A 13,439-nucleotide genomic window follows, 5' to 3' on the forward strand; every position below is an offset into this window, starting at 1 on the left:
GGTACCTAATCATACAACAAAACAATTTCAAGCTTCTCCTTTCCAGCTTTCACTGTGAGTATAGACAGAATCAGTCACAATCAGAAACACACCAAGTCTATTAAATCAAGTCTGGTTCTCAATCCAATCCTCTCAGTAAGATCTTCTTAAATAACAATAGCACTTATACCGCTTCACAGCTCTCTAAGCAGTTTACAGAGTCAGCATATTGCCCCCAACAATTTGAGTTCTCATTTTACCTACCTCAGAAGGATGGAAGGCTGAGTCAACCTTGAGCCTGGTGAGATTCAAACTGCCAAATTGCTGTCAGCAGGTGATCTGCAGAAGTAGCCTAAGGTACTGCACTCTAACCACTGTGCCACCACAGCTCACTCACTATCATTAAATGAACTCATACAGAGGTGACTTTCTCAATGTCTTCCAACTCTAGCCAGACAGAAGTAAAATGGTTATCCAATTGCGTGGGGGAAAGGAACTGCAGTCACAAGGCCCTGTCAGCCACAGCCATCTCAATCCAGTATTGCATCTGCTACTATGAAAACTCAATTTCCCCACCTGACCATAATGAATGAGTAGACCACTTCTAATACCTGATAATTCCATCCAGCTCACTTTCTAGCTCCATCTTCTTTGCAAACTGATAGAAGCGTCTTCATCATCAGTGCTGGCGCCTTTCCTACTGCCATGTTACCAGTCTCTGCCAAACAACTGGAATGCGTCCTGTACAAAGTAATAGATCCTTAAACCAGTAGCCCAACAATCCAGCGGCCAGGACCATTGCCTCCAATCTAATCACCACTATTGCTGGCTCCAATACTCCAAGATCCAAGTAAAGGAATGGGCCTCTGAAGTCTCACATACTTTCCCAGGCACACTGACAGCCCAGGATAAAATATAAGCTACATGAACCAGATAGTAAATCAGTTCTGATTGGCCCACTCAGGAGATGTTCTTGAGAGGCTCTTCCAAAAGTCAATCAACAGTAGCAAATTTCCAACCATCCACAACATGCTAAAAACCATCTTCCAGCAGCATCCATTCAGACCATGATGGGGGAAAAAACTTGTAAAATCTTATATAATCTTTAAAATATAAAAATATAATATTACAAAATCCAAACATATTAGATATTTTATATTTTCATATATTTAAATATACATCTAATAATTATGTTTATAAATTTTAAACATAATATATAAAATATAAAATAATATAATCTTCAGAAATCCTACAAGTATAGTTATCTTATATTAGCCAACAATGTTTTCTAATAAACCTGGTACATTTCATAGATTAGATTCTGTTATGCACAAAGCCTCATCCTTGAACTAGAATTATATTTCCCAAGATTGAAGGATCTAGCTGAAAATACCAGATAATTACCAAAGCCAAAGTCTCAGACCATTTAATATCTTGAATGGAAACGTGCAGTGCATCCAAAACAAAACAAGAATGATACAGCCAGATCTTCTAGCTTCATTCACTATTCTCTCTCCAGCTCTACATTGTCTGCAAAATCCTAAATCAGAATTTAGTCAAATGTTATTGACTGTTAAAAAATAAAACACTATGAAGGATTAAAGCCAGCAAATGAATAAATCTCAAAAAAGGTATTCTTTGTTTCCAATGTCGCTGTGAATATCTCAACATTTTGACTATAACCTATCACTCCTAACTATTACATGTAAACACGTTTAACTCTTAAAATGTTAAGATCAAACCAGGAAAGATATATCATGGTTATAGAATGACATGAAACTGCCTTTTATCAGTTACTCCTGAGTACTTCACTGTCTTAAACAAAACAAATGTAGTTCATAATCTTGTTTAAAAAAAATTCATAAATGTATAGGATAAATCCAAACACTGATCCATATAGATGGAAATACTCAGTAAAAACCAAATAACTTAATATCTCAATAACAATGTGGATACTAGTAGTGCAACTACTATACAGTAGGTCAAACTTCTCAATAAATTGTGTGAGTTTATAAAGTATTCAATATTTTTGTTTGATTACTAATTTCCTAGACTGATTATGTGATGAGTAGTAAGATCCTGTTAGGTAAATTTGATTTCCTATTTTTGTACCATCTAAAGAAGATGTGGAAGTAGAGGAATTTATTACCAGCCAATTGTTATTTAGGAATTGCTTTTTAAAAGAGTTCGTAGTTATAGCCATTTCATCTATTTAGGGTGGAAGATACGATCAAGTGGTTCTAAGACACTTAAGCAATCTGAAGAATTCATAAACTCTTTATTGGATGTTAGTGGCTGGTGATTTCACTTTAATTCTACTCTTAATACTGATATTACTATTGATATATTGCCTATCAGTGGTCTTATGTTATTAGAGACCTTGAAGGGTCTACTGGTTTGATGATGATGTTCATCCATCATTTTAGAAGAGGACCTTGACATCTAATGAGTTGCGGGCTTTCCATGGTGTGTCTGCAGGTGGCTGGTAAGGCCTATAGGGGCACATGTTATTACAGACCTTGAAGGGTCTATTGGTTTAGTTAAACTTTGTATATAAAAGGCAGCTTGGAGACAAGCTGGATCATAGGTGAGAAAAAGTTCATCATCAACATACTGAACATGGATCAGGATATATATTATTGCATTCACTGTCTGGCAAGGGGAACTTTGTGCGCAAGGGCAAGATGACTGCTGCTTGCGTGGAGAGTTTCGTGTGTGAGGGCAACCAACTGCTGCTCGCAAAAGGGGAACTTCACACACACGCTTGCCTGGTGCCTGTGTGGCCTGGTTCCAAACAGGACATGGCCTGGGGGGTTGGAGACCCCTGGCTTAAGAGGACAAGCTCTGTTCTGAAGGAGATGCAGTGGCTGTAAATGAACCTAATGAACCAAATTTAGAGCATGATACAAAGTCTTATACAGGTAGTCCTCAATCTACAACCATTCTTTTAGTGACTGTACAGAGTTACAATGTGCTGAAAGAATTATTTAGGACAGGTCTTTAGCATTACAACCATCACAGTTTCCTTGCCCGATTAGATGTTTGGCAATCAGTTCGCATTTATGACAGTTGCAGTGACCCAGGTTTACACCTTGGTCATTTGTGATCTTCCCAGTTAGCTTCTGGCAAGCAAAGTGAATGAGGAAACTAGCAGGGAAAGTCTCAAGTTGTGGTCATGTGATGTCATACTTATTAGGGTGAATCGCTTAACAACTGCAGCAAAAAAGGTTGTAAAATTGGGTGTGGCCATATGATGCAATCACATTGCTTAATGATGGAAGTTTCTAGTCCCAACTGTGATCATAAGTCAAGGACTATCTGTGTAGATTAGAATTGAATATTTAAAGGAGTACTGAATCTGCCTCATTAAAAAGATTATAAACATTTTTTTTACAAAATAATAAATGTAAATGGACAATTAATAAAGACATATATCCTCTATTTCAAGCAAAATATTTGTAACATAAATAAAATAAACTTCTACTATTCCTTTCAAAGTAAAGGAATAATTATATTCTGAGGAACTCCTAATGGAAAATCAAACAGATTCCTGACAAATATAGCAGATAACTTGTCACCCAAAATGTAGAGAAGGGAATTAGAGGGTCAGCCATACCAGTCTTAATTCTCACTAAGAGAGATGTGGAGGAGTGACCATGCAATATTGGAATTCAGAATTATGCAACCACAAGGAATATAAAAAAGTCTTGGACTTTAAGAGAGCTGATTTCAATAAACTTACGAGAAAACTTGGGAAGGATTCCATGGATGAAAATCCTCAAGGGGAAAATAACCCAAGAAGCTTGGGAAACTTTGAAAAATGAGATAATAAAAACCCAGTCTAGCACAATTCCAATGAAGAAGAATAAAGAAGAGATCTGCACAAAGAACTCCCTGATAAACTGAAAGACAAAAAGGACAATATATAAAGTGGAAAGAGGGACACATAACTAAGGCAGAATATCAGCAAATAGCCAGAACCTGCAAAGATGAAGTCAGGAAAGCTGAGGCTAAAAATGAACTAAGGCTTGCAACATATGTCAAAAATAACAAAAAAACTTTAAAAAAAACACACACAAAACATAAAAAATAAGAAAAAACTCAAGGAAATGATTGGTTCATTGACAGGAAAAAATGGCAAGAAGGTGACAGCAGCAAATAGAAAGCAGAATTGCTTAACTCATTTTTTGCATCTATCTTTACACAAAAGGAAAAAACAATCCAACTGATAAAAAAAACAGACCAAAAGGAGATTAGGAATGCAAGTGAAAGCAAGCAAGAAAATGGTAAGCAAACACCTAGACAAATTCAAATCACCAGGACTAGATGGATTACACACCAAGATTCTGAAGGAACTGGCAGAAGTGATCTCAGAACCACTGAACCATATCTTTCAAAAACCCTGGAGCACCAGGCTTATGTGGTTCCCATCTTCACACACACACACATACACACACACAAACAAAAGGGGGGGGACGGATCCAGGAAACAGCCTTATCAGCCTGATATCAATACCTGAGAAGATTTTGGAAAAGATATTCATCTACGAATACCTAGAGGCAAGCAAAGTCATAACCAGAAGGCAACACAGATTTGTCAAAAACAGATCATGTCAGACAAATCTTATTGTGTTCTTTGACAATGTGACAAAATTGTGAAATGCTGTGGATATGATTTGCTTGGACTTCAGTAACACATTTGATAAAGTAGACCACAATTTACCACTTGATAAAATAGAAAAATGTGGGTTAGACTGCTCAACACCAGATGAATTCATAACTGGCTGACCAACCACACTCAACATGTAATCTTTTAATGAAACTGCATCTACATGGAGAGAAGTACATGTAATCCTCAACCTACAACAGTTCATTTAGTGACTGTTCAAAGTTATAACAGCACTGAACAAAGTGACTTATAAGCGTTTTTCACACTTACGACCATTGCAGCATCTCTATAGTAATATGATCAAAATTCAGATACTTGGCAACTAATTCATATTTAAGATGGCTGCAGTGTCATGAGTTCATGTGATCACCTATTGTGACCATCTGATCTGCAAAGTCAATGGGAAAGACAGATTCACTTAACCATGTTACTAACTTAACAACCGAAGTGATTCACTTAACAATTGTGGCAAGAAAGCAAAATGGGGCAAAATTCATTTAACAACTCTCTTGCTTAGCAACAGAAGTTTTAGGCTCAATTGTGGTCATAAGTTGAGAACTACCAGTATGCAGTGGGGTACTTCAAGACTCTGTCCAGTACTCTTCAGTATCTTCATAAATAATTTAGAGAAGGGGATAGAAGGGAAACTCATCAAAATTGCAGATCAACACCAAGCTGGAAGAACAGTCAATACTCCAGAAGATAGGCTTAAGATACAGAAGGATCTTGACAGACTTGAACACAAGACCATATCTAACAAAATGAAATTCAATAAGAAAAAGAAGTTCTACATTTAGGCAAGAAAAATCAAATGTACAGGTACAGATTAGGTGAAATCTGACTCAATAGCAGTAACTGTGAGGATGATCTTGGAATCCTAGTGGACAATCACTTAAATATGATCCAGCAGTATGAAGCAGCAGCTAAAAAAATCAATGCTAGGTTGCATAACAGGGATACAATCAAGATCACATGAAGTATTAGTAATGCTTTATAAAGCCTTAGTAAGACCATACTTAGAATACTGCATCCAGTTTTGGTTACCATGTTATGAAAAAGATGTAGAAACTCTAGAAAGAGTGCAGAAAAGAGCCACAAAGATGATTAGGGGGCTGGAGGCTAAAATATAACAAGATCGGTTGCAGGAATTGGATTTGTCTAGTCTCTTCTAGTGAAAAGAAGGACTACTAGGGTGACATGACAGCAGTGTTCCAATATTTGAGGAGCTGCCACAAAGAAGAGGAGCTCTACCTATTTTCACCAGAAGGAAAGACAAGAAACAGTGAACAGAAACTAATCAAGGAGAGGAGCAACCTAGAAATAAGGAGGAATTTCCTGAAAGTGTAAACAATTTACCAGTGGAATGGCTTGTCTTCAGAAGTTGTGGGTGCTCCATCACTAAAGTGTTTTAAGAAGAGATTGGACAACCATTTGTCTGAAACAGTACAGGGTCTGCTGCTCGATCATGGGGTTGAACTAAAATACCTCCAAGGTACCTTCCAATTCTGTTTTTCTGTTATACTATAAATGGTATGAAACAAATCTTAAATTCTAGTAGAATTTTCATGAGTAAAAAAGAAATGTCTCAAGTTACACATCCATCTATACATATTAAACATTTTAGGAAAATCACAAGTTAGCAGCAACACAACAAGTTATAGCAACAATCTATATATATTAATTTTTTTAGGAAAACTAGCTTTATAGTAACAATCATAGATTTTTTCCCTAATGAGTTTTGGTTAAGATGATTGTATGCCTATTTATTCTATTCTAAATTAATACCAGCACCTACAAAAGATAGTACTCAATCCTAAGATTTTTAAATTATAAAAAACATCAGAAACCATATTCTAAAATTATGAAGATTTGTTATTAGATATTTATAAATATTCTAGTGCACTAATAAACCAATTAATTTAAGCCTGAACTCTATAATAAAAATTATAGTGAATTTTTCTCTACCACTAATCATCAAAATAACTCATGTTATAGAGAAATTTTACTTGCCTTTCAACATCAAGCAATTATATCAGACAGTAAAAGCTTATAGCATATTCTAATTCTTCTTCAAATCCAAGTTGATTATGCAGTTTTCCAACCAACCAGATATCTCTATAATCTGTACCAGTTTAAAGTGCAGACACTTTTTCTTCTGTCATTTACATTTTAAAAATTCACAAAAAACATTTGCATAAGATTACCTTGTTTTTTTCTGCTAGAAATACTTTTAAATGAAAAATTGAAAAAAAAAAACTTGATCTGATATGTATGCATACCTTACTTTGCTGAGTAAATAATTGTTTCAGTCCCAAACAGCATATTTTAAGTGGAATAAAAATGACTATAGCAAATATATGATCAATAGAAAAATTTAGAAATCACTAAAATAATTTTAATACTTTATTTTTTCAAGTATAAAAAATCTATATTTTTATATCTATATATACACATATATAGTTAAACGATGCATTAGTTTTTTTAAAAATTAAATCACTGGGCACTTTAAAGATGGTTCTGTGGCATATAAATAAAATTCTGTGATATTTTCTTTTTTAGCAGATTATAAAGGCTCTGAGTTATTTGAGTTTGGGTATTAGATACAAACTTTTTCATATTATTAAATCAATATTTGATTTGATTATCAAGTCAGTTTCTGACAGTGTCTTCTTGTTCATATCTACTAAGAATTTTCATGAGTTTAGTTCAAAACGTATAATTAATACTGTGACTAGGACACTTATATATAAGCTTTTCTGGAATTAAACAATTGGACTTACTCTGTGAAAACACCAAGTAGTAATCCATAGGAGATATTAAATAGCTTACATCATCTATATATTCTGAGGTTATTATAAAAAGAAATACTTTTACTATACTTTGTACTATATCAAAATTATTTAAATAATTATAAAATAGACAGCATTACAGAATATGGATAGCAACTTTATCAAAAGCCCATTTACCTGAAATACTAAATCTTCAAAACCATCAAACTGTAATAGGGTGTGACATTAATAAGCTAGCTTTTAAATGCTAAAATTCCACCTCTCATTCTTTTATTACAGTATGTATCACAGATAAAATATATGCCTTTGTAACTGACTTCTTTAGTGGCTTAGTAAAGGGTAAACTTACTTAGCTTACCCTTACATTATCAGGAGAAACTCTCAGAGATTTGTTATATGGCAACATCAGAGAGCAAAATAGATGGCAGCATCCCTTTAAAAGGAGACAAGGCAATCCAAAACTCTGAAGTGTGAAATCTCTTCTCGAACTGCTTAACTCAAGAATACCAAGAGACATAAAATAAAAGGAACTGTCTTCTGGGGAACTAAAAAAAAAAACCTATTAAGAAAATATAGTTTTCCATCCAGGGAAACTCAAATGATATATAAAAATAGTGTAAAAGAGGGAACACCCATACAGTTAACTGACACCCACAACTAAACACACGTGCTGCTACTGTGGAACCTGGAATTCTTCCCATTTCTTTTCAACATATGGAAAAGTAGATTTTGGTTGGTTTGGTTTGGGGTTTGGATATTTTTGCACTCCACCTCATCTGAAACCCACCAAAAGCATCAATCGCTTACAGCAGCAGGTCGGGCCACCTCTCACCTACTAAAGCTGGAAATCTCGAAGATGATGTGTAAAGCACAAAAGTACTGCACAGTCTCTCCGCTTCCATTTATTCCTGGCCCCCTCCCCACAAAGCCTGAGCCTGGGTTCCCGGGGTCAGTCGGATCTTCTCTCCGACGAGGAGATCTCTGGCTCAAGCAATGAAGTCCCAGAAGCCCCCTTCCGCTGCCGGGGAAAGATCGCCGGCCCTCGGCACTGGCATGGGCTCGCCGGCTTCCTCTGCCTTCCTCCCGCCTCTCCGCCCCAGAGAGACTCAGGAGCCATGGCAGGCAGAGGACCGAGAAAAGTTGAGGCCTTCAGGCTCCCGGAGAAGCCGCCTCCACGCTCTCACAACTCGGGCTCCCCCAGCCCCTACTGCTCGCTCGCTTACTTACCCACCTCGCCGTCCCTGTTCCACAGCAACCGGGCTGTCTGGTGGCGGGGGCGGCGATAGTCTCTCGGGCCCTGGTTCTTTTCGATGATAGCGGGGATAGAGGTCTCCACCGACGACCTTTATTTGAGAGACGGGTAATCTCTAGGCTCTGCGCGCTCCGCTGCCAGACCGGCCACCATCTTACATTAGGGTGAGACTGCCCGCCTGCCCCGGACGCTGCTTACAAGACGCATGCGCACAAGCCGCCGGAGCTCCTTGGTGCGGGGGAAGGAAAAAGTAGAAAGAAATGCGACGCAACCCGAGAGCATGATGGGATTAGTAGTTTTAGTGACCACCTCCTTTTCTAAATTCGAAGGGTAGGTGTGGAGCCGCCAGCGAGACTGGTTTTTTTTTTAGGTGTTGGTAGTAATCGGCCGTATAAAAAGTTGTTTTTCAACGAGTCCTTTCATATAAGTATACGGTACAATATAAATAGACTGGGTGTCAACTCGAGTTTCGTTTAAATGTCTGGATGTTGTTTCGAGTCTACTTCGTTACCTCAGTGTATTTAAAAAAAACAAATTTCACACATCACGCAAAGCTATGGCTTGTTTATACATAGTTTAAAAATAAAATTAGTGTGGAATAAGATAAAGTGGGTGAAGTGTGTACGTGCTGTATTCCATGAAGTAGTTAGGGGATTGTTAGCGTGTTCTCCATTGAGAGCAGTAACATAATTGATACTTCTTTGTTGAACATATTTTAAATCCATAATGTTAATTTATCTGTCAGTACCGTAATTGCAACTCTTTCTGAGCGTTGATTATGTCATCTGTATAGTTCAGTCTACTTGTCTACTTTTCCTTTGTTTTTTGTTAGTTTTTTTAATACAGAAAATTAAAAGACAAAACTCCAAGGGGAAAATTGGAAATTTTACAAGAACAAAACTAAACTAAGTATTGCAACAATAATAGCCCTTTCCACTTGCCTAAGATCTAAAATTCATAAACTTCTACATCTATGTGCAACCAATTGACCTGTTATATAGTACATCTAGTTCTTATAATAGTTAACAGTTTAATCAACAACTTAAGTTAAACTTCAAAGCCCTTTGTTAACAATGTTGTAATTAGCTTGTAGAAAGTCTACAGGTTTCTTATCTACTACAAAGCACCCCAATTGTTATGTCTAATCTGTCCAGGATCAAATATTCTCATTTGATTTTTAATAATGAAAACATTCCTTAGAATTTTAGTTACGAACTTCCCCAACGATTGCATCCCATTTCCTAGAGCCACAAGTCTTTATTGTAGGTGTTCTCTGCAGCATCCATTGTTCAAAAGGATTCTGAAAACATAGGATTGATCTTGCCTAAAAAATCCAGTTCATCACTCATCAGTTTCATTATCTGAATTTCTTATACTTATCAATCTTTTCTGCCAAATCTGTAATGTTCAGACCAGGTTCTTCTTCATTTATGGCAGCAACAAGTCGGATTCCAATTCATCAAACTGCAAATTAAGTCCCATTGTTATTTTCTGATTTTAGGTATGATCTTGAGTTTGATTCAAAACCATTGTTAACCCATCAACTTTTTTATTTATATCTTCAAAATAGCCAATAATCTAGAAAACATTATTTTTTCAAAGGTTCTCCAGAAAGTTTTATCTGAGACATTTTAAAAAATACACCTTTCCAAGAACAAGAGAATATATTACAATAAAATGTCCATAAGGTAAAGGTTCCCCTTGCACATATGTGTTAGTTGTTCCCGACTCTAGGGGGTGGTGCTCATCTCTGTTCAAAGACGAAGACCCAGTCTGTCTGAAGATGTGTCCGTGGTCATGTGACAGGCATGATTAAATGCCAAAGGCGCATGGAATGCTGTTACCTTTCCACCAAAGGTGGTCCCTATTTTTCTACTTGTGTTTTTTAAATGCTTTTGAACTACTAGGTTGTCAGAAACTGGGACAAGTAATTGGAGTTCAGCCTGTTGTGCAGCACTAGGGATTTGAACTGCTGAACTGCTAACCTTTCAATCAACAAGCTCAGCATCTTAGCCACTGAGCCACCGCGTCCCTACAAAATGTCCATAGAGAGAAGTTCAAATTTTACTCAGGGTGAAAAGTAATCAAAAGAAAAGGAATTTCCCCAATTTTTTACTTTTTTTAAAAGCTAGTAAGAATATAATCCTTATTATATAATCCAATGTAAATGTAAATCCAATTGGATTATTTTAACTACTGGAGAATGAATTCTCACCGACAATTTTCTTATAGAAAGTAAAAGTATTTTATAGTTCAATGGTAAACAATGAGAGAACAAAGAAAAATGTAAAATGCAACAAGTTACAAGATAGATCAACAATCAACTAGTCTATTAAAATATACAAAAAATAGAGGAATTTTAAAAGTGCAATTAAAACCAAGGCGTGCTTTAAAAAACAAAGCTGAAGGGAAAAGATAACACTTAGACTTATATACAGCTTCATTTTACAGAATCAGCATATTGCCCCCAATAATCTGGGTCCTCATTTTACCGACCTCAGAAGGATGGAAGGCTGAGTCAACCTTGAGCCTGGTGAGATTTGATCTTTCAAACTGCTGGCAGCTGGTGATCAGCAGAAGTAGCCTGCAGTACTGCACTCTAACCACCATGCCACCGTGGCTCCAAAAGATGGTAAAAAAACTCAACCTGGTCACTCCTTACAGAGAATTGTGATCGTCAAGATCTCTCTCCTCCAAAGCTGCACAATTGTTCAAAATTCTTGGGTCCCTCCTAGTTACTCCCTTTCAATTCTAGGGACCAAAGCTGCCAAATAGCTTTGACAGAAAAATCAGCAATTCGTTGACAGAGAAAAAAATGCCTGCTGTTCAGCATACCATTGGGGCGGGGGGGGGGGGGGGGACGGGGACGGGACACTATTTTTTTCCTTTATGTTTTGTCCCTCTTTCAATTTCTTTTATTTTCAGATCTTTGTTGCTTGTTTTTTTTTCCTTCAATTTTTTTTTATCTTTGCACTTTGCATAATACTACTTTCCTGCAAAGGGAATAATATAATGAAATATATGGTTGTACAACTAATAAACAAATCTCATTCTTCTGAAAGAAATTTCAATTCAGAATCCTTTGCACCTCAAGACTCCTCAAGCCTATTACATTCTTTATGTTTAATCTATCTGTATAACACATTTGTGGAAGAATAAAATGCGCTGAAGTTTTTATACATTGACCTGAACACCTTTAAGGAAAGGCAGGATGTAAATTACGTATCTAAGTATGAAGATAGACAATAATCTGGAATCATGCTATCCAGGTAAACAGTTGCCAATTGTAGTTGTTGAGATGTTGTTATTTGGGGAGTTAAAAGTTAAAGATTGGATAACTAAAAAATTAAAGATTGTTAGACCTCAAAGGCTCTGATTTGAGATTTGGATGGCATGCCTATTTGTGGCATGACAAAATAAAAGTTAACCCTGGTTTTAAGAATCATATTATTAGGCAATCTATTGGGCATGTATGGTGGGCATGTAAAAGAAGATAAGAACAATTTAAAATGGAATTGGAATAAAATACAGTCTAAAAGGAAATTGGAATAGAATACAATAATTTAAGATATAGATAAAATATGATAAAATTATATTTTGGTGTCACCCCTGCAATCTATCCCAATCAGTCCCACATATGCAGATCTCAACCAAACTATTTTGTTTAAGTACTGTGCTGTGTTAAATGTTATTTTCAGGTTCTGGCCGCACTTAAGGTAACTTGTTTTGATATGGGGATCTCAATGGATCATTCGTTTGGTATATGGACCAAGGTACCTGTCTCTCACTCCCTTATACAAGCAACAATCAAATAGGATCTGAGCCAGGTCTTCTACCACTGCTGCTCCGCAAATACAGAGACGCTCATCGCAGAGTATAGAATGGAATCTCCCATATCTGACCATTGGGTCAAGCTGTTCGAATCTTGCTCACGTAAATCTCTCTCTAACATGTTTTAGCAGTTGTAACTTCAAATAGCTGCCTACTTGAAAAGTACATTTCTATTTACTCAGCTATTTCAAGTTATCCACCTTACTAAGGATAGCTATATCATTCTGTACTTCTATATCCTTAATTCTTTGGGCAGCTCTTTTTTTGAGTTGTTCTCCTGTTACACAAGAGACAGGAAGGCCACAGCTTCTTTAAAAATTTGTTAGTTTGGTGATCCAGGAGATTTGTTATTGTAATTTTATTTGCTCTACTAGACATAACTTGGGGGAGTCTATCAGTCTCCATTTCATTGACTTTGCACCAATAATTACATGCTTTAATTTTGGATAGTGCATGAATTGTATGAATTCCCAATTCAGTTCTAACTGCTGCATCAGATGTTATTGGATCTATATCCAAAATACATCTCAAGTGCTGGGACTGTGTTTGTTCTGGGACTGTGGTTGAGTATACACTCCAAACGTCTGCTCCATACAAGAACATAGGGGTAAATTTAGTTTTATAAACCATAATTAATGGGGCTACGGAGCCTGGTAACTATGGTTCTTTAGTTTAAGCAGTAAAATCAAACGGGCTTTTGCTCTAAATGTACTTCATTTATGATGGCAAGCCCAAGATCCAGTCTTTGAAAATGTTACACCTAAATATACAAAGGTGTTAACCTGTTCAATTGGTTCACTGATTGCCACATATGTTTCTGATTGTGTTTTCCAAACACCATTATTTTTTATTTAGATTTACTGATGATTAGGGAGTTATCCTGGCAATAAACAAATATCTGTCAAAAAAAAAAAAAGACA

General features: G+C 36.4%; 1 protein-coding gene across 8 annotated transcripts in view; it reads right to left on the reverse strand.

The window, feature by feature from the left end:
* Positions 1-8,879, reverse strand: part of CNOT4 (CCR4-NOT transcription complex subunit 4) — a 78,891-nt gene extending 70,012 nt beyond the window's left edge. For 5 of the 8 annotated variants that reach the window (XM_087723294.1, XM_087723292.1, XM_087723293.1 and 2 more), the window contains exon 1: positions 8,664-8,879. The gene's annotated coding sequence lies outside the window, so the exon portion shown is untranslated. The remainder of the gene's footprint in view (positions 1-8,663) is intronic. The other 3 variants (XM_087723297.1, XM_087723296.1, XM_087723291.1) reach the window with 2 other exon arrangements.
* Positions 8,880-13,439: the final 4,560 nt, after the last annotated feature.

The sequence above is a fragment of the Thamnophis sirtalis genome, unplaced genomic scaffold, assembly GCF_051295495.1.
Source record: "Thamnophis sirtalis isolate CommonGarterSnake01/CBP01778 unplaced genomic scaffold, rThaSir2_p1.2 scaffold_9, whole genome shotgun sequence".
Taxonomy (NCBI): domain Eukaryota; kingdom Metazoa; phylum Chordata; class Lepidosauria; order Squamata; family Natricidae; genus Thamnophis; species Thamnophis sirtalis.